Below are 15,532 nucleotides of genomic sequence, written 5' to 3' on the forward strand. Positions count from 1 at the left end.
TATCTCACATGAATTAGACTGCTTTCATCTGAAGCAAAATTACACTAGCAAGAAATGTAAGTTGGTAGACCTTATCTGACACAACTTAGTTATAAAAACCCCAACGTGATTCCCTCCTTACTCTAGGACAAACAAGAATAAAAAAGTGAAAAAAGTTAATTTTCTGACATTGAAATAAAAGCAGTTATTATTCTGGTTCCTTATTCTCTGCTACCCTTTAATCACTTCAGACTAATGGTTGCAGATTTGAGGGTCTGTGGCTCTTTACATTTGTTTGTGCTATAGAACTGCAAAGTTAGTCTCTGTCTAAATCTGAGGCTCTAGTTTGAAATGTGGTGGGGACAAAGCTATTCAAAAGCATCTTGAAACTCCATCTTTGCTCTGGCCACAATCTCCGTGACTAGCCTAGGGACAGGTTAGCAGGTTGCCCAAGGAAAATTCTAGGCAGACTAGGAGAAAGGTCTTTTCTGTTAGCCAGTTCTCGTTAAAAGAAAGGCCTAAATAAATACCCTTTACACGTACTCTTTACCAAAAAATATCCAAATGCTTTGCTTTTTTTGGTGTCCTCCTACTTCTTTCTTTCCTAAGGGGCTGGAATTCATGCACCGGTAAAGAAAAATGTGCAGCGTTCCTCTTCTAGTTTCTTCTCAGGACACTTCATGTGGGCGAGTGTGCATAAAGCAGACACCAAAGACAGGACCCCCTTGGATCTAGGAAAACTGGAAGCACCTGGAGATGCCTCCTCACCCTGCTGCCATGGTCCATCAGGACTCGAACAGAAATCATGGCATCCTCAAGAGGTCTTTGGGCCGTCACAGCACTGCTTTGCTATTTTTGCAGAAATGTCTGGATCACAGCCATCACACCATAGATGCACCATAGATGCTTGTAGTGCAACTTTTAACAACTATGTTTTAAAAATTGGAGGAATCTGCAATAGAGTCAGCACATGGCGATATCTGAATGACTAATAGCCAGCAGAGATTAACGTCCCTTAGCTTCCTCACAGGCCATCAACCCCTAGAGCTGATCATTAATTGCCTGGAATAGCCTATGCCATGGTCATTACTGCTTAAGTATTCAGATGAAATGAATAATATAAATTCCAGGACTTTCATTTTCATAAATGGAGAACTCTTTTTTCCCCCAGACACATTCCACATCCAATCTAATGTTATTTTCCTCCCTGCTTTAACAAATGATGCCCTGTGACTGTTAAGCTTTCATAAAGCTGAAGACATTCCTTACATATTAGGCAGCATTTAGAATTGACAAATAACCAGATTATATTCAGTTACTTTCACATGACTGAACAAATAACCACAGAAATCGATCATGGTAAGTAACAAATGAATGAACTGGAAATCATTGGAAAAGCTGCATCCCAACTGCAGAGCAGGTATGAGCTGGTCCTACTTTCCATTTCCCAGTCACAGGGACAGGGGACACTCAGAGGAACCCTTTGAGCTCAGACTCCTTAGCATCCTTTCCTAGAAGCCAAAAAGCAGAGGGAAGATTTGTTTCGTTAAGGTACCTAACTTGTACACAGCAACCCACCAAACCCCTCACAGAATCATAGAATAGTTAGGGTTGGAAACTAGTTCAGGCTCCTTGATTACACTGCAACATACTGGATAAGCCCAAGTTCCTTTAGGTTTGGCTTGGTAAAGAAGTCTTGTAGAGGGTCTCAAACCCATGTGCCCTAATTTGTGCCCAGGAATTCATTAACTCTACCTCTCCTACTCCTATTTTCCACTGAAGGAAATGTGTTCATGTAAGACTGTGCTGAAGTCCAGCTCAGGATGTGGCTGACACCTTACCACGTATATACCATCACACTTATACCTCTTTCCTTCCCGGGAGAAAGTTTTACATGCAGTCTTTGAGAATTCAAAGCTAAATGGATTTGTACTTGCTTTTAGCACTGAGGAAAGGTATTTAACCTCAAAATTACAGAGGCACAAAGAGCCAAATTCTTCCCATCCCAGCTGAAACTCTGTGCAAGAAACGACACACCAGATCTTTCCTGCATGGATACCTACAAATCGCAACACAGAATTACCTCATGGGTATGTTTTCTATGGTGAAATTCTGTGGCTAGCAGAGTGGAAGAGTTCAAACTTGTCAGTCACAGCAGTTTCTTCTGCTTTGAAGATCAGTGGATTTGGCAGTTTTTAGAGTCAGGAGAAAAGAGGCACCAGAAGCCATCCCACGTATAACAGGTTGCAGTCAAAGATTCAGAGAGGTCTGGACCCAAGGTTTTGATACCCTTCATCCAACATTACTTCCCACCTATTCATTTTCCTACCCCAGTGCACTCCCATAGTCCTGAAGCTTGTTCTGACTGTGTTCAGGGTGTTGAAATTATTTGCAACCTGATTGTCCATTATAAAATATTGTTGTTGCCATGCTTATATTCCCTCAACAGGCAGGTTGGCAGACCAGCACCCTGGCTTAGGAATGCATGTGAGGAGAAGGTTCAGAAAAATGGGCATTATATCTTCAGCCACATCTATTATAAACAACATTTTGAGAGTGTGCCTCTGTTTCTGTTGCTGTTTGTATGCATACAAGTCGCTGGTTGACTCATGGTGTGTGTATCAGACAGAGTTTGTGTTCAAAGGATGCTGTTGTTGGGTCTTTTAGGGAGTGTGGCTTTGTGTACATGAGGACGCCTTCTAAAACAGTTTGGAGAAGGTCCAAGCAGTGTCCTGTAGGATTTCATGTTGTGCAGATCTGCTTCTCAGTATAGCACTTTCTGAGTAATCTGGACAGAGTGGGACGTGAGCCTCTCAGTTTCAATGCACAACTAAATGCTGTGTGAGTTTGTCAAGAAAAAGTAAAGACAAGAAAAAGCATTTTTTTTAGGGAATGTGTGCAATATGGGCATGTTTGCACTGGTAAACTAAACAGGGCCACGCCATGAGTTTGAGCACTATTCCTCCATGTCTGTGCAGCTTATCACTAGCATTTTGCCTAAACAGGTTTGGTCAGTCAACCAGCAGTCCTTTACACAGTGCCTGGATGCAACTCAGAGATTAGGATGTGAAGGGACCACCCCAGCAATTCTGAACAGGGCCACACTTGGGATTTTTGAAAGGGAGAAGGAGAGGCTGTGGAGTTTAGCTGCCTGGATACAAATCATACCCTGCCTTGGCTTCCAAGCTGTGGTCAATCGCTTTGCCAGTTTGCATTAAGTACAGACAAGGCTTATGGGCGTAAAAAATGTGAAATTTGTATTCCCAGCCCTTCGAGAGATTTGTTGTGTGACATCTGAATCGCTGTTGGGTTTGTGCTAATAGAGATCCTTGTTTGCAGAAAGTTGTCTTCTGTTAGATCAGTGTACCAGGAGTATCGTGTATTTGTAAATGCACTGAAAATTACAAGCAAAATGCACAAAAAGTTAGTTTGCTCTTTAGGTCTTCAAGATGCTAAAAGAAAATCAAGTCTGAAAGCTTTATATATAGCATTTTATCTTACTGGATGATAAAAAATAACAAGGAGGAGGGGAAGGGGGCAGTAGCAGCCCACTGTCACAACAAGAATTAGAGGAGGTTGCAGTGGAGATCTTTCCTGGGGAGGGTCCAAAACTGCGGGAGAGAGGGTTTAAGATGCAGCTGCTGTGTTTTGCTGCTCCTTCCCTGCCACCAGAGACACCACAGGCCTCACTTTCACTCCACATCCCAGCTTGTCACTCAATAACGTCTGCAGTAACTCAAGGAAAGATCAAATCTTGAAGCTCCTCCTTGCTTGCTTTTTCTTTTGGTATTATTCTCATTTTAAACCCCTTCCAGTGACAGAAATAGTCCCTGGTTAAAAGAGTTCACTAACAAAATGAAGATGCAATGCAGAAGCCAGAGGGAAATGGATGAAGAGAGAAGAGGGAAAGGAATGTCCTGTGTCCCTTTGACATCCTCTTGACAGCTCTTCTGCATTCATATATATATATGTCCATCACAGACATCTTGAAGATCTAGTGTATTATTACAACCATATTACTGCACTACTTGTCAGATGCATGACAGACGTGAGCTTTCTGACAGGAGAGGATGAGAATGTAAAAAGCTTTCTCTGGAGGTTATTTCATGCATGGAGAGCTGCAAAAGGGAGGGCAGCAGAACAAGAGTGGGAAATGGAGAGTGAAAGGATGCCAAAGGCTTTATCAGGGTAAAGAGACGGGAAGGGAAGATCAGAAGATCAAGGACAGGACTACATAGGGTGTTGATAGTGAAAGGGAGATGTTTGTGTTTTTTAAGATGTGTAATGGAGGGAAGGCAGGGTGGGAAGGCAAGGGGGCAGCCAGGTGACGTACCCAATGTGATTGAAGCTAATCCATTCTCAGAAGGGAGACAGTAACTAAGAAATCGTTTTGGTCCAAATGTGCAGGTTCCCTGCTTTTTAACAAATATTGCTACTGAGAAACCCCACAGACTGTGGGATTCTTAAGATTTGCTTCTTGCAGCTTCACTTATATTTGAAATAATTCTCCAGCCTTGTTCACACAGTCAGGTCTTACACAACTCATCTCTGTGTGACAGAGACAGAGGTAGAGCCATGAATTTGGAAATGAGGGGGTAGCTCACACACAGCCTGGCTCCTATTGGAGGTGGCCCCTGTCTGATCTGCCAAAAGGCTGCATCTAACATCACCTAACACACACCATGTTGCAGGATGGGACAGAGAAGTGACATGGCAGGCAGGCGAACGTTACTATGCTCAAATAGGTCCCAGCCAGTGGCACGCTGCCCTGCAACAGCCTGGTATCCCAGTGTCTCCCATTCCCTGTGACCTCTCATTGCAGACATCTCCCTTAATTCCATGTTGTCCTTGCATCAAATAAAAAGAAATTTGACTGTACAAAGGAACCAGAGAAAAAAACTTTTATGCTTCCACCTTCTCCACTGAATTAATAATCTCTGGCAGATTTGTGGCTTCCTATGACCCTTGAGTTTTACTATCTGCTAGCACATCAGGCACCGATTTTCCTCTCTCTTTCCCCTACAGCAAGCATTACAGTGATCTTTCTCAACACTGACAGGGGCAGGGCTTATTTCCAGTAAAAGGGCACCATACTTAGTTGCACAGGGTAAGCGAGGTTAGGGAAATAGGTGCATCGGAATAATGAGAGCACAGAGGGCAGCAGACATTCAATATGTTTATGCAGTTAAATGTAACAAGTTCAGACATTATCATTTATTGTTTGTCCATTGTTCACCGGAAAAATACCCCAAAACCCACCCGTGTGTTTGTGCTGCTTTCTCTCTCTGAGCACTTTCCTATTTTTCTTAACCTCTGCATTGCAGTGCAGGTCGACTGTGCACATGAAGATATACTCCCTGCCCTGGGGAAGATCCAAGATAAGCAGAGAAGCGACATACAAATGGCAAGGGGGAGAGAGTGATCTAATCGACTGGCTGCAAGCTTTGTATATTAAGGTAGGGAAAGCACACAGAGAAGAGGAAAGCTGGTTTCTGCTGGGAGAGGCATGCTGCTCTACCCCTTCTTTTCTTTGTCCTTTTCTTTTTGCACTTGTCTCCCTTGTGCACTTTTTTGTGCTTCCCATGCTGTGACGGTGTTAGGGGAAGCATTACGAGGGCTGTAGTGAAGCCTGTGTACATATATTGGCTGGTTGATTTGTTTTCTCATTCAGTTTGCTGCCTGCCTCTGTCTCTCCTCATGGCCTTTAGCCTGGCACAGGGCTGCTCCTTGCTAAAATTGGCTCCTTTCCTCTCGCTGTCTGGTGAATATCGAACACCTGCTGATGGTCTTTGTCTTTGACCATTTTCATGTGCCTGCCATATTGCACGTAAAGATGGAAAACACGCTATTATTTCCCCCCCTCCTCCTCTCCCTTCCTCACTCCTAAAACTCTTTTCAGATGTCAAAGATGAACTCAGCAATACCAAAGGATTTCCTGCACTTTCATTTCACTATATTGTTCATCTTTGGGTGGAGTTTTTGAAACTCTCCTCTTCAAAACATCTTGAAAGCTTGAAGTTCAAGAAGGAAGCTGAATGCTTTTGTTTCAGGACAAAATAAGTGGTTCATACTGTAAAATGTCAATTCTTTCCCTGGCCCTTTTGTCAAGCTGGAAAACTGTTTGGAGGTGTCTGAGCAACAGCAAGGCTTCTTGACTCTTTCTGCTACTCCCAGTTAGCCATAAGCAATAAAATGTGACCAAATCCTCCCTGTTGTACAGTGTCATCATGGCATGGATGGAAGAGTACATCGGAGGCCGCTGCAGTGGCTCTGCCATGCTGCCTGCTCCTCATTGCTGCCTGTGCCCAGCAGCAGCAGTCGGACCTTGTGGCAATGCATGGGAGAGCCTTCATACTGTCAGCACTGGAATGGGGCAGGAATGGGTGTCTTCTTTAACCAGAGTGTGGCCTCTGATCTCCCAGGCCTCCCCTCTTCAGTCATTGGACCTTTCAGCCTTTGGAAATGCCCTGTCATGGAGTGACATTGGTTCATGGATGGTCTGAGTCAGGGGGCCTGTGACAACACCCACTGTATGGGCCATGGTTGCACAGCGGACATCATGTAGGGCTCCTGTTAGTGCTGCAACACACTTGGGCTACTCGTGGGGTCCATGTGCCCATGGAGCTGAGGTGTCAAACTATGCTCCTGCACTTTGCAGCGCGCTGTGGTGTGTGACCAGAAGGAAGGAGGACCTGCCTTCCATCATGATGCAGAGCTGTGGCTGGTGCTTTAAACATGCAAAGCCTGTGAATCCCCATGGACAAGACTCTGGCAGGGTAATGGTGCTCTATGAGATTACAGAGGTCTGGCATAAACTTGCTAAACTTCCTCTACCATAAATATCTTGGCTTTGGAAATGCTAGCCAGGGCTTGGAAAGCTGGGCACACAGAAGAACGTCTCTGTTCTTCTGATGACTTTTTTCATTCTCTTTTCTCACAGCCAGTCCTGGGAAGAGCTGTCAGAGCACAGCTGTCCATTTCACACGTCTTTCAGACGGCTTGGACAAGGGCACCGAAGCCATGCACTCATCCCTGGCTGTCACCCAGACTGCATGTGTGCACTTGGACAAGCTCTCAAATCCTTCATCACCCCTCCCCACCACCCCACATTTAATGGAGCTCATTTCTTAGCTCTCCAGGACCTCTCCTCCTCTGCAGCCACTGTAGACTCTTCAGTCTGGATTTGTCCTTGCTAACTTTACTCATGAAGCTGAATTGCCTGGTAAATCTCTTGTCCCCATCATCATATCTGTGGTCACTGGAGGGCCAGGTGGGAAGTGATACGAGGTGGAATGTACTGGTCTGGCATGAATCTGGGCTGCAGCTCCCCTTCTACCCTGAAAGACAGTAGATTTAGATTAGCTATTATGAAGAATTTATTTGCTATGAGAGTGGTGAGGCACTGGAACAAGTTGCCCAGAAGAGTTGTGGAAGCCTGGCAGTGTTCAAGGCCAGGTTGGATGGTGCTTTGAGCAACCTGGTCTAGTGGAAGGTGTCCCTTCCCGTAGTGGAAAGGTGCTAATGTGGGGCACACACATAGGGTTCAAGAAGTAGCCAAAGTGACTTCAGAACTGGACTGTCTTCAACTAAATATCTACTAAATATGGTGAAGAACTTATACCCATCTCTTGAGAGGGCTTTGTCTGCTATTTATAACAAAATTCTCCCCATATGCAATTTAATTGCTTAGCCTTGTAATAAATTGTGTATTCCCTGACTTCCCAGGAAAGAAAGCATGTCTCTTCCTGTGGCTGCCACGGCACAGACATCCTTTTTGATACCACATTGCACTAAAAGTGATGTTGCCTTTCTCAGGGCACAGATAATATAACATAAAAAATTGTAAAGTATCTTTTGAAAAGGCTACTTCAGAAACATCTAGCCTCATTAATACAAGCTGAGAGCTTCAAAAAGCCATCTTTGCTGACCTACCTCAGAGAAACACCAAGATTTAAGCAAAGGAAACATCCCAGTGAAGTGAGTGGGCTTAAAACTAAGGAGAGACTAGTGGGATCTACAAGTACACAGGGCTAAAAGTAGGTCGACATGCTTTGGCAGGATGAAGTCCTGCTGTCAGACTCACTGCGCTGACCCAATTCCTTGCAGGACTCTGCAGGAGAAATGCACATTCCTGCAGTTCATTCCTTTCCTTCAGTGTCATTAGCTCTGTTCCTCCTGTATCGAACTGCACAGGGGAATGATTTTGCTTCACTGCTGAGGGTCTGGGAAATGACATTTAATTTTTGCTGTGCGGTTTAGGAGAGGGTTGTTTGATTCTAGGGAAAAAGCTGCCTTGAGATTTTCCATGCAGCTTGGGGACTAGAAGGGAAATGGAGCCTGGCTTTGTCCCCTTCTCCACCAGGGAGCAACCTTATTGCTGTAAGGTCTGGGACAACTGCCCCGTGGAGACGAGTTAACTTGAGCAAGGCTAAAACTGTTCCTTTTTTGACCTCAAGCAAAGCTTGAGACATAATCCATTGGACAACAGAGACACAACAACCCACCTCCAAAGCCTGGGCAAGGAGATGGGGTAGCAGCCCTATCAGTACAACGGAGGGAAACTGTTGCTTTTAGCTGACAGCAGTCTGAAAACAAGAGTAGGTTGCAAGTATCTTGCTGTGTACCCAGCATTGCCTTTCTTATGCAAATTTGTGTATGTTACTTGATTTCCATTTTCCACAGCTTCCTCCTCAGTAATATGCAGTTAATATTTATATATACTTAGTTAATGTGCAGTTTATGTGCATGAACTTCACTGCGGTTCTTCAGATTAGTTAACCAAAATCTGGCTGGATTCTGCCCTGGCTACGGATTTGTATGGGTGTAAACAGGATCACAACTTACCTGGTGCAATGTGCCCAGGAAATGAGAATAAAATTGAAATTTATAAACAAAGTATTAAATGCTAAAAAAGTGTATGATTTTTAGTAAGTTATTTTTTAGAGCAGGAGATGTAGTAAAATAAAAAACATTGTGGACCAAGGACACTCCTGGAGAGCAAGCACTCGAGAAGCAGATAAGTATGGCTGGTTAAGTCTCCCAGCGATGACACTGTTTGCATGACAACATTCATTCAATCAACTCAATATCATGTAAGGATGTACTTACAGGAAAACCCCACCCCCAGCTAAGCTGCTTCTTGATGGGAAACAAGGCTGCCTCTGTTTTTTTCACGGTCATTTTTGGTGCAAATAATTGGGTTGTAGAACCTCCCTTTTACCACGAGAGGTCATAAGCAAAACATCTCAGCCCCTCGGTCACCCTGGTGGAGCGAGAGAAGTGTAAGAGTCAGCAGAAATACTGCTTCATTCATGGTGAGTAAAATGCAGCGGATAACCGAAAGGATCCCCAGCAATTGAGAGGAAAGGTGCCAAGGTTAGTAATGCAACCATCAGTCTGCCTGAGCGGGAGCTGGGAGCTGGGCAATGGGAAGAGGCACAGCTCAGGCACTGCTAGATGTAACACAGATTTGCTGATATTTGGTGCCCTTTCATGTTTGCTTATTCATGAACACTAATGCAGGAAATTTTCTGTGTTTTGCAGGAGGAGTGCAGAATCTGAAAGCCCTGTTGAAACCTGTGTGAATATTCAAAAAAAAAAGCACTTGCAGTTTTCCTCAAAATGTGCTTTTACGATTTGCAGACTCATTTCAGGAATACTAAAAAAGCATAATCAGCAGCTGAGAGAGGGAATTTTCCTGGCCATAAAGCCGGGATCAGCTCATGGACAAGAAACACGAGTACGTGATTTCTCTGACCAGCCGTAAGACATGAAAATTGGAACGGCAGCAGAAAGCTTAGGATGAAAATCAGCTCAAGTATATCCACACTGTAAAACTTTAAACAGTTATTGAAGTCATGGACTGTAAACTGTGTGCACATTGTTTGCAAAAAGGAATGTGCTTTCGGACAAATTATTTATGACAAATAACTTCCATCTTCTCTCCCTGCTCCTTTGAGAGCAGCTGTGGGCAATGTGCGTTGGAAGGGAAGGGATTGAGGATGGCAAATCAAAATTGGCATTTTTTTAATTCAGAAAATGTCAAACCAAGCAACTGTGCTCTGCTGTAATGCACCATTATGTCCTGGCCAGAGCTCCATGCACTCCTGGTACAGGTGGCCAGGATTTGCTGTCTTCCCGTGAGGTGCACACGCAAGGAAAGAGAAATGACATGAGACCATGAAAGAATGGTACTGATGAGCCAGAATTTCCCAATTCCCTCCACAGTTTTACAACTTGATAGCACACATACTTTCGCTATAAGTAAAAAGGACTAATTATATTCATATTTCAAAAAACCCACCTGTTTGCTATGAAAAAGTCCCACAGTCTGTTTTTGCTGAGAGAAAGGGCCCTTGAAAGAGATGTGGTTTATTCTCGAAATTGGTAAAACACAATTCTGAGCAATGACTAAAAATTAGCTTCATCTTGTAGTGAGTTATTACTTACTACTCTGAAAGAGAAGTTTATTACAGAAATCTTGACAGCTCATTAGCTACCTTACTAAAGAACGGTTGTGCTATAATAAAACTCCCATCACTCCACCTTCTCAGCAAAAGAAAAGATAAAATGAACAGACTGTTTACATATTGTGTTTGATCAAGCCACAGAAACACAAGCCCCCAAGTCTCAAGTTGGTACCACTGTGGGGTTGTGGTGGGCCCTGCAAATGCCTGCCTCCTGCAGAAGGTGGCCACCAGAGAAGGGCTCCTTGTCACCTGCCCCTCAACCACCTCATTCAAGTGTTTCTCAGCCACCTCCATCAATGAAGGTTTCTCCCTGCATCCCCATAGTAGGGAAGTGCTAAGGTAGGCAATGCCTTCTGAGACACTTATGCCATTTCTAGCAGCTCCCCATAGAAAAGCCGCGGTTCACCTCCTGTGAAGCAGTATCAACTTTCCCTCTTTGTCGAACCTCTTCCTAAAAGTCTCCTGTACAAGAGGCTCTGGGATTTAAATACATTTCATTCATGCAAATCAGGCCGATTACTCTGTGTTCTGCCCTTAGCAGGCAGAGGCAGTTTCATCTCCTTCCTTCTCATTATAACCCTTGATGAGCTGGGGATCTGGTATGGGTTCCTGCCCTACCCTCACCTCTAGGTCTACACAGTAAGAATGGCAAAATCCACGAATTTATGCAGAAATAATGTTTTGTAACTCTCCTGTCACACTCACTTTTCTCCTCTACTTTCTCTGCAGCTTGTCATATCCCTCTTTAAAGTGCGTTATAGGCCCTGGATAGAGTAACACTCTAGCAGGGACCTCATCATTATGGATCAGAGCATGTTAAATACTTCTGGTGTCTTGCACATGACATTCCTGCCAGTACATCCAAGAATGGGAGTTGTCTTTTCTGCAGTACCATCACACACACATTTTTGGCTTGTGAATCACAGTAATTGCTGAATTGTTTTCCACTCTACTGGTGTCTAACCGTTAGTTCTCCACCGTGTATTTCTGTATTCACATCTTATGACTAATGGAAGCTTTTTGCATTATTTTTTACTCAATACCCTGCAGACCTTGGATCACTTCTCCAACTTGTCAAAATCATTTAAAACATTATCCATGTCCTCCAAAGTACTTGCATCCCTTCCCAGTTTGCTCTCATCTATGAATGGCAGAAAAAAATGTTTTCTGTTCCATCCTACAGGTTGCTTAACATGACCAAACCTAAGGTAAATCCCTGCTGAACATTATTTGAAATTTATACCAGTCTGACAGAAAGATAAAACTCTTGTTTTTCCCCCACTGTATACACCCACCTATGAGCTGGGTATCTAAGCTGCTGTTACAGTGGGTGGAGGCTGGAGAGCTATTCTGCTTATCCTCAGGTGGACAATGAGTGCTAAGCTGAATTTGTTTTCTGGACGGTACAGTGACACCCTCAGGGCAGCCACACAGGGCTGGCAGATCTGACGCAGGACCTATGGGATGTTGTGGGTGTCTGTCCCCCTTTGAAGCTGAAGATCAGCCAGGAGCCATCTCAGATGGTATTAGATGCCCACAGTTTATGGGGGCAACTGCACTGAGCCCTAGATCTCTTCCCTACAAAGGAAGCTTAGATGGCTAGGTAACATGTGGACACCTATATGTTAAACAAGAGACATTTCCATGTACGTGTCTGAGGCTGAATCTTGTTCTACCTATCTTAATTTTTGCTTAGGGGAATGCCATGTAAAGCTGCATGAAAAGCCATATGAAAGCCAAAGCAAATCATGTTTGTTGTTATCCCCTAGGCAAATTATTTAGTCAAAGACTGAAATTAGTTTGGTTTGACATGATTCTTCTCGATAACTCCATGATTGCTGGTTTTCAATCAGTGTAGAATTCTTTAAGGTGCTTCAGTGGTCTTTGCTTAATAATTTGTTCTAGCACCAAAGTTACATTCCCTGAGCTCTACCTCCTCAGACTCTTCCCCACCTTTTAAAAACATGTGCTATATTTGTCATTCCACACTTAGATCTGAGACATCCCATACGCTCTTGAAGATAATTGTTAGAGAAACAGAAATTGTTTCAACAAGCTCTGCAAGTTCTCCAGAGTGTGTTTCATTGGGTGTTACCGATTTGAATAATTCTACTTATCTAAATGTTGTTTAGACTCTTCTGAAAGTTCATGCTGCATTTCTATTCCCTTATTAAAATAGTGATAAATAGTTAGTCCTAATTAACCTCATTTTGGGATGGCTGATGCTACTGAATACTTTGGCTACTGTTGCTCTTCTCCCTTGCAAGCTACTGGTCCCATGCTTTCCTGTGTCCTACTCTTGCCTTCCCTATATCCTTCAATGTCCTCCCTGCCCCTTGATGTTTGTAACACATTTGGCCATCCCGAATTTAATGAATTTAATATTACATACTGTGGACATGAAAACTAGTGGAGAAAGATTGTTTTTTCTTCCTGAGGACCAGATGTGGATTCAGTTACTATTAATATTATCTGACAATAGTGCTGAAAACCAATGATGTCAGGTTTTGGCTTTGGTGTACCAGTGCTATATTGCTGCTTGATTACTTCAGCCTTATGAAATGGCATATGATTGCTTTTTTGCAGGCTGTTTTGAAATAGCTTTTATATAACAATGGATGATATGAGGCAAAATTGAAGGATACAGGTAATAGCCCGGATATAATCATTTTTAGTCTTGCATCTTGGCTTATAGAATCTGCTTTTAGGTCACTGAGATCATTTGGCTTCCATGTTTTGCCTTGTGCTCACTTCAAATAGCAATCAAGGCTATTAAACAAGGTCATGTTGGAAAAATGATTTGGGTTTGTTGGTTTGTTGGTGTGCCTTTTTTTTTTTTTTTTTTAAATTCTGGTCAATTCCATATGTTTATTCAAATTATAGAATCTCTGGACTCATTGAGAATGCCCAGCAGCAAAGGGCAAACATATTTGCTAACGGCAAGTGGCCCATGATTCACCATGGTTGTGATTAAAGCTTAAAATGGTCTTGGATGCAATCTTTTGAACTCCAAATTATGGCTCACATGATAGATTGATGCAGAAAATGTTTGCACTTCATTATGCTGTAAGATGATGGATAAGCTCGCAACTGCATTTGATCAGTGAAGTGTAGGAATAGGTCAGATGAAGTAGCAGATGGAGCAGGTTGAGAAATGAGGATAGAAAGTTAATTGTGGGCAAGATTAATTTCCTTTATTTGACTATGTGTGAGAAGGCTTTGAAATTGTTTGGAGGGTGTTTCTAATTCCAGAAGACAATAATAGTATTTAGAGCTGCACATGCCTTTAGACACATACATTTAATCTGTAGATATCAAAGCACTTCACAAACACAGCTGTTAAATCTTCTTGCACGTCTTTGAAAAGGGAGGTGCTGACAATTTAGTGAACTGTCACTTTGCCCCAGCTTTTCACACTAGTCCACAGCAGGTCCAGTGCAGAATCCTGCTGTCCCCAGTTAGCACATCCTCGGACCTCAAACCAGACACAGAAAGGCAGCTCCCCTCTAATATACCATTTCAGAAAATCATAAATGAAGTCTGTTGATCCTGGAGAATTCTTTAGAGTCCCTAACAAATATGGGCTGGATTGCAACCTGTCTTCAGGAATATTAGTTAACCAGCAATTTGCTTAGATGGCGGCATTCTGAGCATGCAGTGTGCCACAAACTGATCAAAGAGCGAAATCTGTCTGCATCCAAATGGAGGGACACAGAAGTGCATTTGATCACAGCTTGCTGCTGTGTCAGGATGAGGCCCCAATATCTACCACCTGAGTGGGTGTAATGGCTTGTTCCAGCCACGTTCCCATCCTGGACAGGTGGTTTGTCAGGACCTCAGAGTCATACACATACACCTGGCTTGCAATTGCCACTGTGCATCTGCTGCGTGCAGAACATACAGGCATTTGGACGAAAGCACAGTGAAAAAAAAGAATAATTCCCATTAGCTGTGTGTGGAAACTGGATAATTTCTGTGGTTTTTGCTCAGTTATGTATTGCTGCCTTCTTGCTCTTAAACGCTGCAAACATTCCTGTGCATTACGGAAACCCTTCACGCTCTGTTCTGTAAGTGCACACGCAATGGCCAGTCATCTCAAGCACAGTTTCCACACCTCTATAGCTTGTAATCCTCTATGCCCCTTAGAAATCACTGACTGATTTCTTATGCACTGAAATCAAAGGCCAAAATGCTGAAGACTTCAATGAGACCAGTACTTTTTCCCTGTGTCTCTGCCATTGTTAAGCAGAAGCCATTTGGCTTTAGATACTGTGTGTCTCATCATTCTCAATAAGCTGCCAAATGAAAGAAAAAAAGAACATTTTTTCAATCATTTTAGTTCTTCAGGAAATCTGGAGTCATACGCAGACCTTTCAGTTTTCTCAGTATGTGTCCTGTCAGTTTGTCTCCTCTGAGAGAGTCCACTTATGTATGTGTTGCAGTCATAAAACAGCTATTTCACAAAATAACTGATTTCACAATGTGATTGCAACATATTAAAAATACCATTTGCTGTACTGACAAATACTAACTGCTAACAGGGGCACTCAGAGAGCAGATGGGCATCTCTTCAATTACTGTTTACCCATTTGGGATACTTCACTGAGGAAGAGATTTTTGTAAAGGGGTGGATAGCTGTGTGCTGATGTTAATTTGGAGGATGGCTTTTCTTGAGTAACACAGTCAGACGTAGTCCTAATCACAACAACCAAATAGCACATCTCCTGGCACCTAGTAGTGGTGCAAAAGTAGCAGATAATATTCATCACATCAAAGCAACTGGAACTAGCGTGGGGCACAGACCCTGCCTATGTTACATAAGCAAAATGGCAACAAAGTAAATAGGAATTTTGGCTGAACTGTGCCTCCTGTCATCACATGGCTTTGGAATCTGAAAATCTAAGGCTTGAGTCCAATCATTTGCGCTCGTGCTCTGAATGGGAAAATAAATGAACATGTAAATAACCGCATCTTCTCATATAAACCTGCCTTCCCTGCGCAGTTTGGGTTCTGTGTCTTTAGCACAAAAGAAAGTGCAAAAATTATTCAGAGTATTACTATATGTAAGAAGCCAAAACTTTGAA

This window comes from Strigops habroptila, chromosome 2, assembly GCF_004027225.2.
Source record: "Strigops habroptila isolate Jane chromosome 2, bStrHab1.2.pri, whole genome shotgun sequence".
In the NCBI taxonomy this organism is placed as follows: domain Eukaryota; kingdom Metazoa; phylum Chordata; class Aves; order Psittaciformes; family Psittacidae; genus Strigops; species Strigops habroptila.